At 33.3% G+C, this 20,619-nt stretch overlaps 1 long non-coding RNA gene across 1 annotated transcript; it reads left to right on the top strand.

Moving 5' to 3' along the window:
* Nucleotides 1–11,351: 11,351 nt before the first annotated feature.
* LOC126847933 (uncharacterized) lies at nt 11,352–12,242 on the top strand. The gene is made up of 3 exons (XR_007687170.1): nt 11,352–11,569; nt 11,644–11,895; nt 11,964–12,242. It is a non-coding gene; the product is annotated as an uncharacterized LOC126847933 (long non-coding RNA).
* The last annotated feature ends 8,377 nt before the right edge of the window (nt 12,243–20,619 follow it).

A 20,619-nucleotide genomic window follows, 5' to 3' on the forward strand; every position in this document is an offset into this window, starting at 1 on the left:
GTAAAGTTCCAGCAGTCTGTGGCCTTTGGATACTTTAACACACAAGTGGTTGAAGAAGGAAGATGGATGTTTCGTAAATAAAGTTAATACTTTTAATTAAAATAGGTAATATATGTATTCCAATATAAGCATTTAAGTTGATACACAGATAATAAAGTAAGTGCTTGTTGCAGGTATGTAATAATACGCGGCCAAGAACACTTCTGAGGGTGCTGTGGTGAAACGGCTGGTATTTACGCAAAATGTCCATCCGGTTCGGTGGAAGGAGTTCTTCGAATCCCCGCCTCGGTGACCTTTTCTCAGTTGTGCAAGCGTTAATCCGGGTTGTTGGTGAATGGCCAAGTTGTCTTCTGCTAAGTGCCTAACATTGTCGGATAGATACAATTTATGTGTTTGTTTGTGCGTTTTTACAATCTTTCAGTTGTACAAAATATATAATTTGCATAAATAAATTGGCTTTTACAATTTATAATTTGGATTTTACAATTTATGACGTTGTTTTACATTTTGGTTATATACAAAGTATAGAATAACTCCTTTCGGTCGTACACATATTAGTATTCAAGGAGAAATCGGTCATGACGTAAACATGGCTGGACTTGGTAACCCATTACATTTCCCTCCCTTAAAAAAGATGTTTTGTACATTTATGGATAAAACATCTTTGACAATACTTAATTACATGTCTGTGTATCATTACATATCGTTAAAATTACAATATAAAAGTTATACATTATATGGTTATACATTTGGATACATAGTGAATATATATATAGGTTAGTAGTTAGTTTTACATATAGTTTAGTTTTTTATAACATTCAAAATTAGTGGTTAGTATATAGGTTAGTATTACAATATATTTTATTTCTTATTATTTTTTTTCAATTACAATTACAATATATTTTTTTTCATCAAAGTACAATACAATATATATATTTTTTTTTCATAGCACAATATATTTTTTTTTTAAATTGACATTATAATATTTTTAAAATACAATTACAATTTATTACCTTAGATAATATCTTCAGTTAATTTAGAATCTATGATAAAAGCATCTTTCTCTCTCTATAATTTTGACTGAGTTATAATCTTATTAATTATTATTAATCATAATCTACCTGACGTCGGTGTGTCCTTGAGCTCGGTGTGAGAAAAGACAAGTCCTGCCTTTCCTAGAACCATGGGGAACAACACGTCCGTCTTCATTAAATGAGGTACGAGCAATTTTATTTAGATAAATAAGGAGGGGTGGACTTGATCAAGACAGGGCCATACCAGTTCGGTGTGAAGAGAGACAAGTCCTGTCCCCCTTAGAACTTTTTAGGCATAGCCTAGTCTATGATCTCGTCCACTTCATAATCCATATTAGGTAGTTCCCCCGTAATTTGTGATATTAAATAGTCTTTGTCTTGGACAGCTATGACTAATGCCATGCTAACGTTGTAGGGTCGTAAATTACTAAAACGATTTCTAAATGTCGTTTTAACTTGTTGTTCGACACCTTTAAGAAATCTATTGGGGAAATCGAATGTATTAGCCTCTACTAATATGTCCCAAAGTGTTCGTCTTCTTTTATAAATAGTGCAGTTTTCAAAGGCTATCCTTAGTATGCTAATAAAATACTTTGTTACATCTGTTACATTTTCATGTTCAAAAAATGTATCTAATAGGTTATCCCTCTCTATGGCCGCGATAACGAGGGCCATTGAAATGTTATATGGTCGTAACGACCCATAAAGTTCCCTCATTAAATTTGTAATTTCCCTTTCACAGTTTTTCAAATACTGCTCATCAAATTTTATAATTAATTCTGAATTTACTTCAGCTATTATGGTTTTCAATGTGTGTCTGGGTGCAAGATGGTTAGTGCAATTGTTTAAAGCACAATTTATGATTTTTTTCATAAAGACTATACGGGGATTGCTCGTACTCATTATGTCTAATGTACTAATGCTAATGTAGGTAGGAAAGTTTTCCATTCACCTAGAACATTAAAACATATATTTTTAGAATTTAAATGTTAGTAATACTTATGTTACTTATTTCGTAATGTTAGTTATGTTTTTTTTTTCTTTTTTTTTTGTTTTTCTTTTTTCTTATACTAGGCATATCCTTAATTAATCTGTAAAATCTAATTGGCCTTAACTTTCTAATAATATAATTTAAAACACAGCGGGAAGCCACCGTGTCAAAAACCGGATTGTGGTAATTCATGTGGGGGGGGTGTGTTTCTATACATGTTAATTCGTGAGCTTCCTTTAGGTTCAGATCCCTTCCTCCCTTCGTTACCACCCCTAGAAACTCATCGTAATAGATTTTTCCGGTCTCCATGTTTAGCAATTTTAAATTGAACCGCCCGTCGTTGTTATTATCCCAGGCGGTCATATTCAAGTATTTATAGACATTTTTCAGTCCCATTTGCTTTAATATTTTGTAGTCATGATTACCGTTCCAAAAAACTACGATGGGTTTCCTTGAACCTTTGTGGATATACTTTGAGATGGAGGATAAATTCATCGTTGAGGGTCCCTTCTGACACAGTCCCTTATTTAGCTCGTTTAATAACGAGCCAAACGCTGGTTTCGTTGTCTTAAATCTATTGCACTGTCGAGTAAGCGACCTGAGTTCCTGTTCCGTGGCCCGTCGTGGCGCACAAGTTTTGGTTACCACTACCGGAATTCCCGATAGCTTCACGGGGTCATTATTCTTGTGCGTTGACAACAGGCAGCCCGACACAGTGACATATTCACTGTTGGCTTTCGGCAGGAACTCGAAATCGGCTACTATGATCTTTATGTTTGCGCTAAAACAGGTTTCATTATATTACTACAGATATAACGTCATACGTATATTAGTCGTTCTTCACCATGATTTTTCTTATATATATATTTGAATATTTATATGTCTCTACTTGCTACTTGTTATTTTGTTACTTAATATTTTTATAAAGGTATTTCCTCTCCCGCGCGCACGGCTTGCCCAATCCTATTGGCTCGTGCTCGCCTTAAGCGGTTATACTGTAATATATCATTTATATATAACACTACTAGAATTATTATTAAGTTAGCTAGGCTGAGACCTAACAAAACGTATTCATATATACTTTGTATAAATGGTACATGAAAAATATCGGCTTCTGCTTCGAGTTGTCTTGTTGACTTTCCGTTAGTTAAAAGATCACTAATTGAACGAGCTTGTGTGTGAAAGGCATTTAAAAAGTGGTTATTAAACCTTGAACTCAAATATGTCGGTTCTGGCATGGTGATATTAGCAATAAAATCGTTATATCCTTCAGAAATAATTTCTTTTCCTGCAATTAATACATCTTGATCGCTGTAAGCTCTACAAGAAGAATTTAAACTTAGGATCCCATTATTTTCTAATTGTATCCGTTCTGCGGGGTGATCACCACAGGCTATAAAAATGGTCTCTCCAGGCGAAATATAAAGCCATTTATTTTTATTTGTAAATTTATAAAAAATAGTACTGGTTATTCTGTTATAAAGGATTTTGCAATTACTAGGAACAATTCTTTGTTGTTTTAATAGTAAAAGCTCACAAACTTGCAAATTGCTGTAAGCATGGAGTGGATATAATTCGTCACATAGTAAGAAATTTGAGCTTCGTTTACAGTTTAACTGATCAATTTTTTCGAATGTCGAATATCGTTCATGATTGTTTGTTACAGCGATATAGTGAAATTTTGGCTTAATATACATACAAGTTTGGTTATTACAAATTGGCAAAGGAAGAATGTGATACAAAAGTAAACGATCTTTTAGAAGTACGGGCAAGTTTATTTTAAATACAATTTTCCCATCAGCATAATAAATAATAATTTGTGACAATTTAATTGTTTCAGCTAAGTGATCAAGACTAGTATCAAATGGAAGCTGAGTATTTGATTCCAATTGGTTTGCTATAAAAACAAATTGCGTCTGAAGTTCGTCAATACTTATTAAACTAGAATGAAGTTGACCTAACCGTGCTAACTGTAGTATTTCAAATATGAGATTAGATTCATAAATGTATTGTGATAATAACAATTCAATTTCAGCGACATTACCTAAGCGGAATAATTCCATTATCCCGGTGGTATAGGTGTCGGAAGGTGGTTTTATTTGTGGTGGCAAAGTTTGACCAGGTTTAACATTCTGTGATATTTTAAATACTCTAGTATTTTGTGGCAAGGCTGTTTCGCCTCCGTCTAGATAATTTTTTATAAGAGATTCGGATTTTTCTAAACATGTATCGCTACAAAGCCCAAAGATGGTCTTAGCTGTTTTCGCCAAAACTGACCACGGTATAGCACGTCGATTTTTGACTCTAGTATGCCCTACAGATTTTAGACTTAAATCTATTTTTCGCCCAACTTCTTCGCGAATAAAATCTATTTTATCTACTATAAAGGCACATCGCTGTAATAGAGTTTTATCAGTAGTAGTTACATTATTTATTGAATTCCATTCAAAGGTGCGATTATCATAATTTTTACAATATTCTTTTAATTCGGTAATACGTAGTTTTAATTGGTCTGAATTAGTATTATAATAGCTTAAATCTAGATATGCGGTAAAATCGTAAGTTGTTTGTTGAACTCTCATTTGTCCCAAACTTTCATACAGTAAACCCGCAGTGGTTAACAGTCTGTCATCTTGATAAGGCGTGGTTGACTTAACAAGTCGTACTATAAATAGTAGTGGTATTGTGCTGAAATTTTAATCGAATTCTTTTATTATTATGGTGATCAAAACAAAATTTGACACAATAAGAATTGATTCACAATTTTTTTTTCATTGGAACAAAAATACAGGTAAAAAGATTATTTTCTAGGAATGGGAATTAAGTAATTAGATAGTGGAACATTATTCATTAGCTTTTCCCGTTTGTCCAAGTTATTGAAAAGAAATGATATAACAATGCGTAAAAAGACATTTTTTTATAGAACCCCTTGTTTAAAATTATATAAAATGTCCTAAATGTTTTGGAACCAGAGTTGTATTTTTACGTGTTTTTTTTTTTTTTTTTTTTTAAACAAGGTATCTGTTATACAGAAAATACCAAATGTTTATAATACTTGAATATTACAGTATAGTTCTCAATGAACTGGCCTGCCCTTTCTATTCGTTGTAAGCGGTTTAAACTGGTCGTGTGTGTTACGTGTGTCACCAAAAACGGTTTGAATACAATGTGACAACGTTGTAACACCCCAATAGGAATGCGGTTTTTTATTGTCGACCTTCCGTTGGTCCAGCGTGCACCTGTCTTAAGAGTATCGTGATAAAATCGCCCTACACAGGTTTTCGATTCTCGTCGCGTTTAGTATGTGTCCCGCCATATTCTTGTACCGTTGTTAGTATTATTTCAAACGTTTGTGTTGCTTTAATATAAAATTTTACATTTTATATTTTCTTTTAAGTTATATTTTAAGTTATATAATTATTAATATGTATTAATGTATTTCAGAAAATTAAATAATAACAATAACGTTAAAGTAATATCATTACGCCATTTTTCCTCATTATTATTTTTTTTTTTAAATAAAATAAATCCAATAATATTATTATTATTATTACAGCGTCGGACATTACGAAAGGACTAATTTGGTTTAAAAGTTTCTTACGAGAACTTACTAATAATAATATGTATAATAAACCTACTCGGGGAGAAAAATCGCACACCAAATTCTGGTTTTACTAAAGAACTTGTTTTATATTCATCATGGAGAATCAACTACAGGTTAGTGAAAGCTATTTTATTTATGTGCAGTGTTTTTTTTTAGTGAACTAAAAGTGTTTTCTCTTTTTTTTTTTTTAATTTTATTTAAAAGTGCGATATTATAGAAACATGGCAGTCTTAGTATTATTCTTCTTCATCGGAACTATGACTGAAATATTTCTTTACATTATTTAAATGAACGACCACGTGTTTATTGCCCCGTAATATCTGTACATTATGGGACCCTATTACTTCTGTTACCTTATATGGTCCTTTCCAAAGTGGAGCTAATTTATTTCTTTGAGTATGATCCATTAACAAAACGTCGTCTCCTACCTCCAAGTCTATTGGATTAATTTTCTTATCGTAGCGTTCCTTTGACTCTACTTTTTTCTTTATTAAATTTTCCCTAGCTATTTTATGAGCTACTTGCATACGCTGCTTTAAATCAAAATAGTAATCATCATAATTATAACGAGGTTCTGGTTCGCGCTGTAATTTAAAAGGTATTTCTATAGATCTACCATATACCAATTGATAAGGGCTATAGTTAGTCGACGTATGCACAGTATTATTGTAAACAAAGATAGCGTACATTATATTTTTATCCCAATCATTTAAGTTCTTATTTGAATAAGCACGCAGATATTCAGCTAAGTTCCTATGGAGTCTCTCAATCGAGCCAAGGCTTATGGCGTGATTAGCCGAAGATTGAGCTTTATCTATATTTAGCAACTTGCATACTTGAGCAAAAGTTTTTGATAAGAAATCCGTTCCTTGATCGGTTAAAATTCGTTCTGGGAGTCCATGTAAACACACAAAATGTATTACAAGTGCTTCTGCGACCGTATTAGCTTTGTGGTCGGGTAGGGGAATTGCCAAGGCAAATTTAGTAAGGTCGTCTTTGATCGATAAAAGATAATTGTTTCCTAAGTCAGTGGTTCGCATAGGACCGACTATATCTAATTGAATGGTCTGGAAAGCTCGTGAACTTGTACTAGTAATAGCGAGAGGTTGTTTAACGTGGTGGTTCGATATTTTGTTGCGCTGGCAAGAATCGCATTTTTTAATATACTCTTTTACTTCCCTTTTAAGCCCCTTCCAGCTAAAATAGTGCTTTATTTTCTTAATTGTCTGATGTACACCTAAATGGCCACCAGCGAGCTTTGAATCATGATATTGCGCAAAAATAGTACGTTTTTCTTCCGGTGTAAACTCTACGCGTGAACAAATAATAATTTTTATGTCGGTATCACGGAAAACATACCGTATCATTGACCTCACGTGTGACCAGTCCACGTCGTCATCATGTCCTAATTTATTCATGGCTAGTTTGTTTAAGTTGTTTTCTTCACAGAACTGCCGTAATGCTACTAACGTTAAAAACAGGTTTTCACACGTCGTTACCTGCTGATCGCGTGTTTTCGTTATTAAGAATATAATGTATCGGTCGTTATTTTTTATGAAAGTCGTTTCTCCAATATCACCGGCCTGTACGTTTTGGTCGGCTCCGAATTTCTGTTTTAACTGGTAGTTAATACCGGTTCTAAAATTAAATTGCTTCGCGATCTCTGATACTATGTGATATTCGTCGGGTGCGTCTATTAATTCCCCCGTTACCTCGGATACATTTTTATTAGTAATCAACTGTGTTTCAAATTTTTCAAGGAAAACTGGGTACGTTAAGTCTTTAACTTCCGTAATGCTGTATACTCGGCTTAGCGCGTCTACGTTTGAATTTTGTACTCCCGGCTTATAACGTATTTCATAATCGTATTCTTCTAATAATATTCGCCAACGGGCTAACTTTGATAAAGGGTCTTTTAAGTTAAAGAGCCACTGCAAAGCTCTGTGATCTGAATATATTGTGAACTTTCGTCCATAGAGATAAGGCCTAAACGTTTTTACCCCAAATACTATTGCTAAACATTCGAGTTCGGTTGTTGAGTAATTACTCTCACTTTTATTCAAAGTCCTAGAGGCATATGCTATAGGCTTTTCTTCTTTAGGCTCCCCTGTGACAATATAGCTGCCAATCCCTTTAAACTAGCATCCGTAGTTAATATAAATGGCCTAGTAAAATCTGGGTATTGCAAAACGGGTTCTGAACATAGCGCGTTTTTTAATGTATCAAATGCCTCCTGACAACTTTCTGTCCATACAAATTTTACCCCTTTTCTTAATAGATTAGTTAATGGTTTTGCAATGCTACTATATTTATCAATAAATTTTCTATAGAAACCTGAGAGACCTAAAAAGCTCTTAATTTCTTTTGGCGTTCTGGGGACAGGAAAATTTAGAACCGCTTGGACCTTCGATTGGTCCGGACGAATACCATCAGCTGAAATAACATGCCCGAGGAATACACATTCCCTTTGAATAAAATGGCATTTATCTGGCTGAATCTTTAAATTATGCTGTCTTAACCGATCGAAAACGTCACGTAGCTTAGAGTTATGCTCGGCGAGTGTACTCGAATACACTATAATATCATCCATGTACAATAGTGCCTTAAGTCCTATTAGCCCTGATAGTACTGTAGCCATAAGACGTGAAAAGGTCAAAGGGCTTCCTTTAAGCCCCATAACTGCACGATTGAAAACCATGTGTCTCGCTCCGTGTCTGGAGTTCATTACGGTGAATCCAGTGAGTTCCCGTGACGCTTCTGATAAGGGAATTTGATAAAATCCCGAGGCTAAATCTAGGACGCTAAAAATCTGACTTCGGCCTAATTGGTCAAGTATCTCGGTGATATTAGGTATCGGATAAAATTCATCTAACGTAACAGCATTTAACCCCCGAAAATCAACTACTATACGGTACTTTTGAATCCCACTAGCGTCTAACTTTTTCTTTACTAACAACAGTGGTGAATTCCAAGGAGAGAAGCTTTCCTGTATTATCTCGTCCTGTTCCATTTGCGATACCTGTCTACTTATTTCTTCTTGCTGCGCGAAAGGCAATCTATACGGTCTTAGGTACACGGGCTTTTGATCTGGTTTTATTCTAATTTCGTGTTCTATTGTATTAGTACAAGTTAATTTATCTCCCTCTAAATGAAATATATCTGCATAATCCCCACATATTCCTAAAATAGTTTCTTTTTCCTCCGCGTTCATATGATCGCTTCTAATTAATGTTTTAATCTTATTGATTCTATCTTCTTCGATATTTTCTACATTAATATTGTAAATACTATAACTGGTTTGTCCTTCATAAGTTATTTTACTTAAATCGTGTTTACTTAAACATGTCTCGGTTTCCCCGATATTTAATAGTCCTACTATAAACCCACCATCCTTGACAAGAGAAATCGCGCTGCTACAATATACGTCCCTAACCAGTTCTTGCTTATTTATTAATATCTCCTGCCCGTCCAAATCAGCTATTGGTACTGTTATGACCGTCTCTGACCTCGGCTGCAATATTATACAGTCGCTATTATTCTTGGCTACTTGCCTACTTTTTGTATCGGTTAGTTTCGCGCTACCGACATTGTTTATTATCCTGACATCTAAATGAAACTTATTACAGATGCTTTTTACTAATTTATTTCCATTACTATCATTATGAGCCCCGTCTGTATCGACTAAATCCGTGTTCTGTGACCCAATACATTCCAGTGTCGTGTTTTCTACATTTATATCCCCTGCGTCATTCGCATTTAAATCTATTTTACTACATTTGTCATTTATTTCATCATAACTAATATTTATATCTTTTTCATTCTTACCCAAAGCAAAATGTTCAATATTATTCGCCGCTTGATGCGAACATGATACACCCTGGCGTAATCCATTATCATTATAATTATTTTCAATTTTTCCTGCTAAGGGGAATTCAACTATATCCTCACTTAATCTATTCCTACTGGCTATATTCCCATCAACTACATTTTCATTAATTATACTCCCATTGACTATACACTCGTCAATTATTTGTTCCCCGTTAACCATTAAAATACTCTTGGTATCTGTTTTACCTAACATATTTTCCCCAATTACATTACTATCCATATTCAAATTTTCTTCATTTAATATTTCATTATTCCCAACTATACCTAATTCTTTTTCATTTTCTAAAATATCATTTTTCCCACTTGGCTTTCCATTTTCGCCTAAAACATCCTCATCATTATCATTTATCAAAAGAACATTATTACCCATATCTATCACCGTGTGATTTTCAGTAAGGAATTTTTCCCCCAAAATACCATCTTCCTGTATTATACAATTGTTACCTACTAAATTAAATTCTGTATATATTTCTTTATTATTAATTATTATCGGAATAACTATAGTACCATACGTTGGTATAATTTTCTCATGAATTCCCTTAAGATAAACCCTTTTTAATTCGTTAACCATAATATCATCTTTTACTGTGCTAATTTTTAAAATATTAATCTGAGAGCCAGTATCGACTAGCAACTGAAAATTATCGTTTTTGCTAGCGTTACTATTACAAAAAATATGCTTATTTATCATTGTCGTTCGGGTGATTCTGAAACAGTCTGAGATTCCACGGCTATTTGCCTCACGACGCGCGTCCCGTGACTCGCGGTCGGTTCCTGAAAATTTTCTGCTTTAATCGCGACGTTCCCCATATTTGCACGTTTCGCGTCATTTTCCCTTTTATAGCAAACAGACTCCCCGTGCCCGATTTTGCCACAATAATTACAGACAATAGGACCCGCATTATTCGAATTAAAATTTCCCGTTTGATAATTGGTATTTTGCCTATTTTGCTGAGGTGGAGGTCTATTATTACTATTGCCATTGTTAGTGTTTAATCTACAATTATATGATAAATGACCTATTTGGTTGCAAATCCTACAACGTCTATTATCTTCATTAGGACGATTACCATTAAAATTGTTACCCCGATTATTATTGCCATTATTCCTTGGTGACTGAAAACCTCTATTCCCGTTGTTATTTTGACCCGTATTAAAATTATTCCCTGCGTTTTGCGATTTAAACATATCCTGTACCCCTCTATAAGTGATCAAGTCCTTTTCAGCTAGGACTGCGGTTTGCATAGCACTATCAAGTGTAAGAGGATTTTTAGTTTTAACTTCAAATTTAAGTTGTTCATTTAACCCATTAATATAACTAACCAGAGCCTGTGTTTTTACATTTTCATTTATAATTTTCGCGTCTTCTTTTGATTTTCCCGCAGCTAAAGCATTACATAATTTTTGATAAACTTCATCTACCCGTTCATTATAACTATTAACTGTTTCATTTTTGTTCATTCTTATTATATTTAATTGAATTTGTAAATTAGCCGCTGCAAAAGGTGTTTCAAACGCGTCAAGCAAAGATTTTTTCAACTCCTCCCATGATGCTAAAGTTTTATATTTAGTACAATTAAATGCACGGCCCGTAAGCTTGGTGCTTATAACCATTTTTAACAAAAGCGGTATTTGATCGGCACTAACTGAATTAATTATTGCCTCACATGCATTTAAAAATTGATAAATATCCGTTTCACCGGAGTATTTAGGAGTTAAATGTAACGCGTCCGTTAAACTTAAAGTGGGAGTTGTAGACATCGTTGCTTGATTAGTTTCTACTTCTGGTGTATTAGCCGTAGTTGCTGTGTCAATTTCTTTTGCCCTAGATTTTGTTTTCCTAACCGTTTGTAGTTCAACATGCACTACACCTAGTGTACTCCTAGTTAATCGCCTATCTGCTTCCCTAAGTGTTGTGTTCAAAAGGTCTATCGGGTCGGTTTCAGATTCCTGATCAATAATAATAGAACTACTGTTACTGTCGTCTAAATTAATTAAATCAATTTCATTAGATTCTAACGTAACCTCAGATAAATCTAATTCTTTCTTAATGTGAGAAGTGTCTAACTGCTTATTATTACTCATACAATCAACTTAATTAACTTATTTATATCCTTATATTATAGATTACTCACAACAGAGCGTTCATTTTGAGTCGTCTGGTCGTGTCAAAGAGCGTCGAAGAGCAAGAAGGCTGGAATTTCTTCAATTGGTCTTCCGTGTGATGTTGCAATCAGTCCCGCCTTTGACAATCGTACCGTATCTGCGCCAGTGTAAAGTTCCAGCAGTCTGTGGCCTTTGGATACTTTAACACACAAGTGGTTGAAGAAGGAAGATGGATGTTTCGTAAATAAAGTTAATACTTTTAATTAAAATAGGTAATATATGTATTCCAATATAAGCATTTAAGTTGATACACAGATAATAAAGTAAGTGCTTGTTGCAGGTATGTAATAATACGCGGCCAAGAACACTTCTGAGGGTGCTGTGGTGAAACGGCTGGTATTTACGCAAAATGTCCATCCGGTTCGGTGGAAGGAGTTCTTCGAATCCCCGCCTCGGTGACCTTTTCTCAGTTGTGCAAGCGTTAATCCGGGTTGTTGGTGAATGGCCAAGTTGTCTTCTGCTAAGTGCCTAACATTGTCGGATAGATACAATTTATGTGTTTGTTTGTGCGTTTTTACAATCTTTCAGTTGTACAAAATATATAATTTGCATAAATAAATTGGCTTTTACAATTTATAATTTGGATTTTACAATTTATGACGTTGTTTTTACATTTTGGTTATATACAAAGTATAGAATAACTCCTTTCGGTCGTACACATATTAGTATTCAAGGAGAAATCGGTCATGACGTAAACATGGCTGGACTTGGTAACCCATTACAATATAAACAATAACATGTAATATTTCGGATTATTTTTACTGAATTGAACGACAATGTCTAATGAAATATTACACGGAGTATTATTATAATTATAATTATATCGTTTAATATTATTATGTTGAACAGTATAACTAATCTATGACTATAGATGGTTTATTATCTTAAATACATTTATTGGCGACCATCTCAATAGTATTCTATTTGGGTTCCGGAAGACGACCAACGTTCATGGCTGTTTTAAAGCCATTGTATAATAATTTCCATTCTCCGCCTAAAAATTACCAATATAACATTAACTAAATATATTTTTTTTTTTTTTTTTTATTTATTTATTAAGAGTATTTACAATCTATGCTGCAAGGCATAATAAGCAAATAGTTACATTGTTATATATACAGAGAGAGGGAAAAAAAAATAAACAAATAGAAACGGTGATTTGATATGAGGAGGGAGGCTATCCACTAATAGAACCCAACGTGATTTTTGTTCTAATTATTTTTAATTAGATTAATTTGAATTATTGTATTAACAGATCTCGACACCAATGTCTTCGGAGTCGGCGAGGTGGATTTCCGGGGAGTGAATTAGAAGCAAGTTGAGATATTAAAGGGTTAGAATGAGTGTGTAATTTGGAATGAAATTTTTTGTAGTGTTTTATGGCTAAATGGTTTATTGGTTCTATTTTAAAGTCATTTTGAAGTGTGCAGTTTGATACATACCATGGGGCAGAAGAGATAATACGTAGAGTGATAGATTGGAAAGCTTGTAAGGTACGAAGTTGGGATGGTTTTGCACATCCCCAAATTTGGATTGCATATGCCCAAATAGGCCTTAATAGGGATTTGTATATAATAATTTTAGTGTGGAAAGGTAATTTTGATTTGAGGATTGGACGTAGTAAATGGAGTCTGCTGTTCAGAATTTTTCTTTTAGATTAATGTGGGAGCCCAAAGTTAATCGTTTGTCGAGTGTGACACCAAGATATTTGACTTCCGAGGATATTGGAATAAGTATTCCTTGGAATTGGGGAGGGGGTGGAACAGATTTTTTTAGTGTTAAGGGAACGTACACAGATTTATCTGGATTAATTTTAATTCTCCAATTAGATGACCAGGAATCAATTAGATTTAAGTGAGTTTGAAGGAAATTGGAAGTAACTTCTGGATCATTTCCTGGGGAGAGTATTGCAGTGTCATCTGCATAAGTAGCCATAATAGTATTTGGTGTTTTTGGAATGTCAGCCGTAAAAACATTAAATAGATCAGGGGAGAGGTCACTGCCCTGGGGCACTCCTGCTTTAATTTGGTGGTATGGTGAAAAGGAATTACCATATCTGACTCTATAACTTCTATTTTCTAAATAAGAACGAATTATTAAGTAATATGGGGCAGGTAGAAACAATTTGAGTTTGAAGAGTAGGCCTTCATGCCATACACGGTCAAAGGCCTGGGCCACATCCAAAAATACCCCCGGACAATATTGTTTTTTTTTCAAAGGAAGAACAAATTTGATCTGTTAGTCTGTAAATTTGGTGAACAGTCGAGTGATTGGATCTAAAGCCAAATTGGGAATTAGGAATTATGTTGTGGGCATGTAATATTGGTCTTATCCTTATGAGTATAATTTTCTCAAACAATTTGGCGAGAGTTGGGAGTAAGCTGATAGGTCTATAGGAAGTAATCTCATTTTTTGATTTGTTGGGTTTGGGGATAACAATTATTGTGGATATTTTCCATATTAATGGAAAATAAGAAATTCGCAGCATGGAATTAAAAATATAAGTTATTAGAACAATTGTTTTTTTTGGCAAATTTTTGAGGATTTTGTTAGTTATGAGGTCATGTCCTGGTGATTTCCCTTCTTTTAATTTATTTATTAAAAATTTGATTTCACTTGGTGAGGTATGTTTTGCAGGTAATGACATTGGAAGAGGACTATTGACAAAAATATTAACCTTTTCTAAGTGTTCGTGGTTGGGAAATACGTCAGTATGTGGTTTGAAAATGTTGGAAAAATGCTCTCCGAAAAGGTTGGCTTTTTCTTTGTCAGAGATGGCCAAGGATCCATTTGGGCCAGTTATAGGTGGAAGTTGTTGTTTTATGTTAAGTAAGCTTTTGGTAGTTTTCCAAAGTGAGCCATCTTTTGAGTTTAAAGACTGGTATTTTCTTTCGAAGTACTCAGTTTTGTGTTTTATTATTAATTTTTTAATAGTGTTCGTTAAGTGATTAAATATTTGTTTGTCGGAAGGATATCGATATTTCTGCCATCTGGAGCGTGCACGTCTTTTATCGGAAATCAACGTTTTAATATATAAAGGCAAAGTATGATTATTTGATTGATGTTTACTGGTTGGATATGACGCATTGTGGACGGCAGATTGTACAGAAGTTACGAGGTCTTGGGCAGCGTTTTCTATATCTATTTTTGATTTAAGGGAGATATTTAGATTAGTAGTGTTTTGCATAATTTCAGAGAATTCTTTCCAATTTACTGGGCTTTGTGATAAAGAAGGATGTATAAGATTAAGTTCTGGACTTTCATTTAATTTTAGAAGGACAGGAGTGTGGTCTGAGCTAAGGTCATTTAGGTTATTAATAGAGAATTTCATAGTTCTAGGTAGTGTTGAAAGAAAGAAATCTAATATATCAGGGTGTCTATTTTCGTGTTGGGGCCAGTAGGTAGGACCATTTGGCGATATGGATGTGTAATTGTTGTTGTTAATGATTTTTTGGAGTATTTTTCCTCTTGAGTTGTCGGATATGCAACCCCATTGGGAGTGTTTGGCATTAAAATCGCCCCCAGCCAAGAAGTTTGGCCCTAGGGATTTTAAAAAATCTTTTAGTTGTGTCGAAGTAATAGCAGGATGAGGGGGAAGGTAAACTGAAGATATTTTGATCGGTGTGTGATTTAATGTTATTTGGATATTAGTTGCCTGTATAGTAGGGGTTTGGTTAATAGGGAGTAACTGATGCTGGATTTTAGAGGAAATAATAATAGCAGATCCTGCATGAGCAGTATTGTCGGGATGATCAGCTCTATAAACCTTAAAACCAGGGAAAAATAGTTTAGTGTTTGGTTTACAGTGGGTTTCAGAAGTAAGTGCCAGATCGATTTGTTTTTCTGATAGTAAATTTAGCAGTTCAGAATCATGTTGTTTTAAACCGTTAGCATTCCAAAGCAATATCTTTAGTACGTTTATATTTGGTTGATTACTGACCATCTTTCATAAGTTTATTTATAACTGTTGTGAGTAGTGATATGAGAGGGTTAATTATTAATTTAAATTCAGAAATGAAGGAGGAAAGTTGAGTTGCTATATTAAACTCAGGTGGATTAATAGTTGCGTTTGGGGGTGTATTATTTGGAGCATTGGAATGGAGATGTTGGTGGGTTAGGTTTGGAAAAGATGAGGTATTTTTAATATCAGGAGGATCCTGACGAGTTCTATAACCGGAGTCGTCCCCCCCTTTAACAATATTACTGTAATTTACATCTTTTATTGAATTATATTTTCTATTTGGAATTTTTTTACCATAGTGTAGTTTTTGAAGATCCTTGTGGATTTGGCATCCTCGGTAATTTGCGGTATGATTTCCTCCACAGAGAACACAAACTGGTGGCTGATCTTTGGTTTTCGTACAGGAAGAAGTTGGGTGGTAAGCGGCACAACGAACACATCTTGGAGGGTGTGCGCAGTATGATTTAGAATGACCATATTCTTGACAATTTGTACATTGTATAACAGTGCGTCTTTTATATGGTTCCTCGATCCTTATTTTGGTATTTAGTAAGGAGTTAATATGAAAGACGTCCTTGTTGATTTCAGCGGGTTCCAAATCAATGAAAAATATTGGGAGTTTATTTTTTGTAGTTTTGTTTAAAACATTGGAGACATTTCGGACTGTATATCCCCCAATTTCTTCAAGCGCTGAGCCTATTTCGGATGTTGGAGTGGAAGGGTGGAGATTACGAATGACTATTCGGAAGGGTTTGTCTTCTTGAGCTTGGTAGGTATGAAACTCAGCCTTATTTTCTTTTAGATATTTGATGACTGATCTATATGAGTCGGAGTTGGTAGTTTGGACTTTTAAGTTCTTGGTAGTTGCTTTAACAACAAAATTATTGGCGCCGATTAATCGATTAAACATGTTCGAAGTGTGTGAAAATCTAATACTCCACGGATGAAAATAGGTGGAGGAGGTTTGATTTTTGTTTGTTCAATTTCCTCATTTAGGTCGTTGCCCAACTGATCTATTTCGATATTTTCGTCTTCAGCATTATCGATGTCAAGTGGAGCAAATCTATTAGAGGAAGCAAAAACAGTTATGTGTATTTTATTTTTCCCTGCTAATGATTCAGTTGATATCGGTTTAGATTTGTATTTAACCGTTTGAAATTCAGAGTCGTTTTTTGTTGATTTGTTTTGATTTTTTTGATGTTTATTATTATTGGGTGATAGGCCCGGAGAGCCGAGTCGCTTAGTGCTATTAGGAGTAATAAGTCCATCAGTATGATCGGATAGATCTGAAGAAAGCGAAAGTCGATTTGGCACGCTCTGTATACGTGACGCTTTTATTGTTAACGGAGGTACTGTTTTGTTATTTTCGTTCATGGCGACAGGTAAATTTATCGCGCGATAGCAATAACTGGTTTAAGCTGACCGTCCGAGCGCGGCCGCGATGGCAGTATTAGCTATTAATAATATATTAATTAAATAAATTACCAAAAAGACAATGATGAGGCTCAGAGGTGATGTAGAAATGAGATGTTCAACTCGTTGGAAAGCAGGCACTTTTTCAAAAAGATTACTTTTTAATATGAGAAAAACGGTGAAAAATGTAACGAGATGTTTGATAATAACTAGATGAAATAACGGAGCACAATGTTGCATGGTCAACGATCAGGTTCGGGATGAACTAAATATATACATAATAAAAAATGTCAATAAAATGTTTCAATAATACCATGACATTTTTAAACATAACAGTTGGACATTTTTTTAATATATTTTAAATGCAGTTTAATTTTTTGAAATAATAAACCTCGACCATTTTTTAGAAGGAATTTGAGTACATTTTTATGTTATTACTTTCTAAGGAGGACCAGATAGTTTGAAAAAAAAAAAAAAAAAAAATGTTTGCGGTCCAGAAAATACTTAAATATTAGTTAATAAATTTATTTATTTTTTTATAAAAACACAGTATAAACAACTTTAAGGTTAATTATTTAATAGAATACGTTATATAATATAAATTACAAATGATAATGTTTCATTAAAAAAATATACAATTTTATACCTTAAAGTTTAATGGGAGAAATGACATACTTTGTCCTGAGCCAGTATTTAAAATTTGGTTCTTTTTGAGTACAACTAATGCGCAGAGTGTTTTCAATGTGGAGATCAGTTAATCTGAAACGATAATTGTTCATTAAAAAGGTCATTTTGGAGAACGAAGTTTCACATATATATGTGGAGCCAAACATGGTAGCTAATTTTATGGCCAGTTTTTTACAATTCATATACTTATCCAAAACATGCTTTGCCCAAAAATCTTCAGTAGATTTAGCTTTGTAAATTTTAATGAAATATCTTCTTGCAAGTCAATAATTTCTATTTGAAGTAAAGATTTTAGAAGTCCGAACAACTTTGTAGTTACGTTAGTCCATTCTCCTGTTGGAAAAACTTCATGAGGATTTTTCAAAAATTGCGACAGTTTTTTTTATCTCTTCAAAATCTTTGAATCTATTACCAAATTCTTTACCAAGGTCTGACAAAAAACTTAAAAACACACTGCACTCTATGTCGGAATTCTTTTTATATTGAAGTATTGTTGGAAAATGAATAAATTCTTGATTTTCAATACCTTCAAATAATTAAAGCTTTCGGTGGCTAGCAGAGATACTTGATATCAGATCGCATATTAACTTTTCATTTCCTTGTAACTCAGTATTAAGTGCATTTAAGTATTCAAGAATGTCTTTTAAAAAGCCACAGCTAGCGTATTGCACTTGTTTGTTAAGAATTTATGATATTTCTTGGCTTGTTCTGAATCCAAGTTTACCAAGAACGTGATTACTTTTGATTTGTTATTCCAAAAACGTTCGATCACTTTACCTTTACTCAACCAATAAACATTGATGTGTTGAAGTAAATCCGAATAAGCCGAATCACATTCAGATAAAAACTGTTTAAACTGCCTGTGCTGAATAGAAGATCGGGACCTTATAAAATTAATCAACTTGATCAAGCCGTCCATTACGTCCTTCAGTGTGGTACTGAGTTTTCCACACAGTGATGTCTGATAAGATGCATTTATATGAAAGTATTTAATGTTCTTAGACTCTAAGTTAACATTAATGGCAGACATTGTGAGTGTTACAAGTAAAACTAAGATAGCAGTTAAAATAATTGTCATGGATCACACGAAGGACAGTCAAATGTAGTGATAAAAATATACACAAAACATGAATATATTATAGAAAGAAATACCGATTTCATTCAATACAAACCGTATCACAACAAAAACAAATAATAATACTATGCTTATAATAAGAGTAGGTAAAATTGTTTATTGATCAGTTGGGTTTGGTTGTATTAGGTTAAAATTATTATTAAACAAAATAAAACAAGAATACAATACTGTGATATGGTTTTCTTAACTAAAACTATGTTTATATATAATATGATTTTACTAATATAAAATGTAGTTATTAAAAATCACATTTACCCGACGAAGCTCCGAAATCAGCCATAATATCATCGAGTTCCTCTGAAGTATATTCATCTTCTTTATAGTAGTTTTTCATGTCGTTGATAGTAATATAGAGTTGGTAATTTTCTACTGAGGCAATTTTTTTAAATTCATCACGTATCACCTAAACATTTTTTTTAAACTTATATAATTTTTTTTCTTAAGAACCGTGTAAACAAATTTCTCTGAATTAATTAGGCTTTATTTTATGTAATCTATTAAATAGTTAAAACAAATATTAATGTTCATTCTAACTTTGGTTTAATGATTTATATTACATAGCTAAGTGATTTTTTTCATCAAAAATTCTAATTCATAATGATGCACTACTATTTTATAATATTATTTACGAAAAACATCTTAAAAACTGTTGAATTTTACTTTATTATGAAGAATATAATAATTTATAATATTTTTACTGGTCCCTTGTTTTAATCCCATTTTGCTTATGTTGTTTGTTTATTACTTATTCTTTTATTTAACTTTATTACATTACATAATTAAAATAATAATAATTTCAGTCACACTACTTTACAATACTTAACATAACCTCAAAAATACACCTTTATAATCTCTTATCATTATCTTTGTTATCTGTTATCATTAAACGTGTAACCACACACATGTATAATATAAAATATAAAATACAATATTTGACCGGTTAGATGTATTACTTGTATGATTTTTGTTAATATGTAATTATTAGTCTGCACACGCTGGATGAATAATAGTAATACCTATATACTTATTAGCAAATTTTATGTACATACTTTAAAGCATAATTCACATTTGCGCAATAGGGCTGGGTTTCGGTAGACCTATGCCCCCAAACCAAGTCCTCGTCATTTAAGTACTATATATTGTTAGGCCCTAACCTATGTTAAATATAAAACATATGGAAAATAACATTTTATTAAGATAAAAATGTATGTGGAAAAGAGCCTGCAAACTATGCGAGTTTTTCTGTAATATGGGCCAGCCAAAACTTCCCCCCCCCCTTACTGAAACTGAAATGATGCCACTGTCTATTGATTTAAACTTAAGCATTCCTAGTCTTAACAGTTTCATTAGTATTTAATTTATAGACAATCTCTGCTAACGAATATTCCAGCTGTTTAATCCAAATTTAACTCGCTGTAGTAAACCCACGTAGTGCACATGGGTCCCTATAAGGGCATGTCCTCTTTTCCTTCTATGCATTGTCACTAAGACGTGACCGATGGGTGTCCCCTTGTAATAATTTAATTATACTTTTATTCTTTTAATTGATTTTTTGATGATGTTCGAGTAGAGCGACGGCGTCGAGTAGTCAGTAGTCAATTAACGATAGGACTGATTGCACTACTCAGTTATTAACTTCAAAATTTATTAAATGTTATTATTATATCAAATTTATTAAACATTATTATATATCTATTACAATTAATTCAAAAGTTTAACTTATTCATTAAAAAACCTTCT

This window comes from Adelges cooleyi, unplaced genomic scaffold (assembly GCF_023614345.1).
Source record: "Adelges cooleyi isolate 19-005CV unplaced genomic scaffold, UGA_ACOO_1.1 ACOO_flye_CR_arks_rails_tigmint_CR_PRNA_137, whole genome shotgun sequence".
NCBI classification, from domain to species: Eukaryota; Metazoa; Arthropoda; class Insecta; order Hemiptera; family Adelgidae; genus Adelges; species Adelges cooleyi.